General features: G+C 38.1%; 1 pseudogene; it reads left to right on the top strand.

Moving 5' to 3' along the window:
- Positions 1-2,518: 2,518 nt before the first annotated feature.
- Positions 2,519-3,823, top strand: LOC144250691 (protein maelstrom homolog pseudogene; annotated as a pseudogene).
- The last annotated feature ends 912 nt before the right edge of the window (positions 3,824-4,735 follow it).

Raw genomic sequence — 4,735 nt, 5'->3', positions numbered from 1 at the left:
TAGGTTTTACTCTACTAATCTCTATTAAAGTTAATTGCTATCAAGTTTTCTTTCAATATATTTTTTCTCATTTTTTATATTTTTCAATTTTTCACAAGTTTCCCTTTAAATTTTATAATGTAATGAATAAGGCATAAGTACATGTAAGAACACATAACAGTGGGACTAAACATGTTGTGCTTCCACAAGACTGGGATATTAATTAGAAAAAATATATATTCCATGCTTGCATAAATATATCAAAATAGATTTTGCTGTCATTTATAAATAAAAAGAACAAATAAAAAAGTAAAAAAGAATACAACATAAAATTATACAACATAAAATTAGGTGTATTGAAATTACATTTATTTTATTATATGTTTTCTCTATTTGTGCTCATCTATCACAAAGACATCATTTCAATAGAGTTTGGGACCTGTGAGGAATTTTGGAAATAATGAGGCACAAGTTAGAACTTTGGCTATGATAGAGATATATAGCTAATTTAATAGAACCTACTTCTAAAAATTCTGAGTTTTTTATATCAAACAATATAAACAATTAGTAAAACAGAAACATTTATAAGCAGCAACAAAGAATGTAAGGTATCCACAAACGAATAAGTCAAGATTCACCACTAAAATTAAAAGCAATGTAAGTATTTTACACCTGATTGTTTTAGTAGCCAGAATTAGAGGCCAATATGAATTCTCTGAAGTGGGAGAATAAAGGTCAGAAAGACAACATTCCAGAAATTCTCAAGTGAAACCAAATCAGGAAATCATTAACATTGATTTCAGTTGCTTACCACACCTAAGAGGAGGATTCTTAGAAAGATTCTCAAAACCAATGGACATACCCACACATGTATTCAGCCAGAGTCTGTGCTCATCTATCACAAAGACAATGGCTCCTCCTTACACACCTCTTAAAGTTGCCTCTCTTTAGTTGAATTCAATTGAGCCCTACTGACAAGTAATCTCAGGAAATTTCCAGTCATCATGGTGGAATGGAAAATAACTAAGAAATTTAGAGGTGATAATATAACAATACCTGGAAGAACTGTACTCGAATACATCAACAATTCAAACTGGAATGTAATAAAGTAGTATCAATAATGATGCCATCTCATGTACAACTGTTCAGCTTGAATTACTGAATTGTCTTTATTATATTTTCCCCAAAATATACCATCTATCAACTTTTAAACAATAGCAGCAATAATTAAGCATAAGAGAAAGAGGTAAAAATAGTAACTTGATAAAATCCAGCACCCATTATTGTTAAAAATGCTGGAAAAGACCACAAACTATAGTACAGAGCAATTGTAACAAAAACAGCATGATATTGCCACCAAAACAGACTAGTAGACCAATGATACAGAAAAGAGTATGTAGAGACTAACCCACAAAACTACAATTATCTTATATTAGACAAAGGTGCTAACAACATGCATTGGAGAAAAGACAGCATCTTCATCAAACAGTGCTCGGAAAACTGGAAATCATATGCAAAAAAAAAAAAAAGAAAAAAGAAATGAAACCCCTATCTCTCACCATACACAAAACTCAACTCAAAATGGATCAAGGACTTAGAAATCAAACCAGAGACCCTGTGTCTAATAGAAGGAAAAGTAGGCCCTAATCTTCATCATGTGGGATTAGGCCCCCAACTTCCTTAATAATACTGCTATGCTGCAAGAATTAAAATCAAGAATCAATAAATAGAAAGGACTCAAACTAAAAAGTTTCATCTCAGCAAAAGAAACAATCTGTGAGGTGAACAGAGAGCCTACATCTTGGAAGAAATCTTTACCCCTCACACATCAAATAGAGCACTAATCTCTAGGGTATATAAAGAACTCAAAAAGCTAAACACCAAAAACAAAAACAAATAACCCAATCAATAAATGGGCCAAGGACCTGAGGAGACACTTCTCAGAAGATGATGTACAATCAATCAACAAATACATTAAAAAAATGTTCATCATCTCTAGCAATTAGAGAAATGCAAATCAAAACCACTCTAAAATATCATCTCACTCCAGAATGGCAGCTATTATGAAGACAAATAACAATAAATGTTGGTGAGGATGTGGGGAAAAAGGCACACTCATACATTGCTGGTAGGACTGCAAATTGGTGCAGCCAATATGGAAAGCAGTTTGGAGATATTTTTGGAAAATTGGAAATGGAACCACCATTTGACCCAGCTATCCCTCTCCTCCATCTATACCCAAAGGAGATGAAAACAGCATGCTACAGGGACATAGCTACATCAATGTTTTATAGCAGCACAATTCACAATAGCTAAACTATGGAACCAACTGAGGTGCCCTTCAATAGATGAATGGATAAAAAAATGTGGCATATATACACAATGGAATATTACTCAGCAATAATCGAGAATAAAATCATGACATTTGAAGGTAAATGGATGGAGTTAGAGAATTGCTTGGTTACTAAGGGCGGGAGCCCAGCGAGGGCGCTGGCGGCTTCTTCCGTCTCAGGCCCGCTTCGACGCCTGGATGCTCGCCATGCCCAACTGCAGGGCCAGCCACAATGCCTACTACTTCTTCGTGCAGGAGAAGATTCCCGAACTGCACCGGCGAGGCCTGCCTGTGGCCCCTGTGGCGGATGCCATCCCCTACTGCTCAGCGGACTGGGCACTCCTGAGGGAGGAAGAGAAGGAGAAGTACACAGAAATGGCTTGGGAGTGGAGAGCTGCCCAGGGAAAGGACTCCGGGCCTTCAGAGAAGCAGAAACTTGTTTCCACACCACTAAGGAGGCCAGGCATGCTCCTACCAAAGCAGAGTGTTTCACCCCCAGATATGTCAAGTTTGTCTCTAAAAAGTGATTAAGCTCTCCTTGGAGGCATTTTCTACTTTTTGAACATTTTTAGCCAGGGCGAGCTGCCACCTCATTGTGAACAGCGCTTCCTCCCCTGTGAAATTGGCTGTGTTAAATACTCCCTCCAGGAGGGTATCATGGCTGATTTCCACAGTTTCATAAGTCCTGGAGAAATTCCACGAGGATTTGGATTTCACTGTCAGGCTGCAAGTGATTCTAGTCACAAGATTCCTATTTCAAACTTTGAATTGGGGCATGACCAAGCAATTGTATTACAAAACCTGTATAGATTTATTCATCCAAACCCAGGGAACTGGCCACCTATCTACTGCAAGTCTGATGATAGAGCCAGAGTCAATTGGTGTTTGAAATGAATGGCACGAGAATTAGAATTCAGGCAAGATCTAGAACTTCTCACTGTAGAGGATCTTGTAGTAGGGATCTACCAGCAAAAATTTCTCAAGGAGCCCTCAAAGACCTGGGTTCGAAGCCTCCTAGATGTGGCAATGTGGGATTATTCTAGCAACACAAGGTGCAAGTGGCATGAAGAAAATGACATTCTCTTCTGTGCTTTAGCTGTTTGCAAGAGGATGGCGTACTGCATCAGCAATTCCCTGGCCACTCTCTTTGGAATCCAGCTTACAGGAGCTCATGTACCACTACAAGATTATGAGGCCAGCAATAGTGTGACACCCAAAATGGTTGTGTTGGATGCAGGGTGTTACCAGAAGCTAAGGGTTGAGAGTCCAGGATTCTGTCATTTCAACTCTTCTAATCAGGAACAAAGGTCAAACACAGCCACTGGTGATTACCCATCTGGGGTGAAAATTTCAGGCCAAAATAGCAGTGTTTGAGGAAGAGGGATTACCCGCTTACTAGAAAGCATCTCCAATTCCTCCAGCAAGATCCACAAATTCTCCAACTGTGAGACCTCACTCTCACCTTACATGTCCCAAAAAGATGGGTATAAATCTTTCTCTTCTTTGCCTTAATGATGGTACATTTTTCAATTTCTGGAAAAATAACAGGCCCAACTTCCCTTCTGACTACAGTCATATTAAACACAAAGATCACATCAATGATAAATGCCACTACTCTAAAGACTATGTAATTTGTAAGGAAACTCTGTTTCATAGATTAAAAATAATTGTGGTTGGAGAAGAAAAAAAAACAGTAGGCTTACTATTGGGACGCAGCTCTTCTACTCTAAAAGGACTTATGATAAGTCCTGGGGTAATTGATCCCCATTATGAAGGTGAAATAAAAATTATAGCCAGTTCTCCAAAGGGTATATGTAATTTCACCAGGAGATAGAATAGCACAGTTACTAATAATACCCAGCCTACATGATAAATTTTCCAGTCATGCTGTAGAAAGAGGTTCCAAGGGATTAGGCTCCACAGGTGTAGATTAGGCTATGCTTTCTTTAAATTTAGATTCTCACCCCATGCTAAAACTAAATATTCAAGGACATGAATTTAATGGGCTACTGGATACAGGTGCACACCTTAGCACCATCTCTCATCAAGAATGGCCAAAACATTGGCCATTACAACAAGCCACTCAAACGCTTCGAGGCCTAGGAGTGGCGACTAATCCCCATAGAAGTGCAATGGTATTAGATTGGAAGGATCCTGAAGGATGTGAGGGAACTATACAGCCATATGTATTGGATCATCTTTCCGTAAATTTATGGGGACGAGATGTCCTAGATCAATTAGGTTTGACATTAACAAATAACATCAACCAAAATGCACTCACTATTATGACTAGACAAGGTTTTAGGAAAGGAAAAAGATTAGAAAAAAAAAGAACAAGGTATAGCAGCACCAATACAAATAGATCAAGGAACAGACAGACATGAGTTGGATTTTCAGAAAGGGCCACTGAGACAATACAAATTA

This window comes from Urocitellus parryii, chromosome X (assembly GCF_045843805.1).
Source record: "Urocitellus parryii isolate mUroPar1 chromosome X, mUroPar1.hap1, whole genome shotgun sequence".
NCBI classification, from domain to species: domain Eukaryota; kingdom Metazoa; phylum Chordata; class Mammalia; order Rodentia; family Sciuridae; genus Urocitellus; species Urocitellus parryii.
The sequence above is the reverse complement of the archived record's forward strand: the minus strand, read 5'-3'. Positions and strand labels throughout refer to the sequence as shown.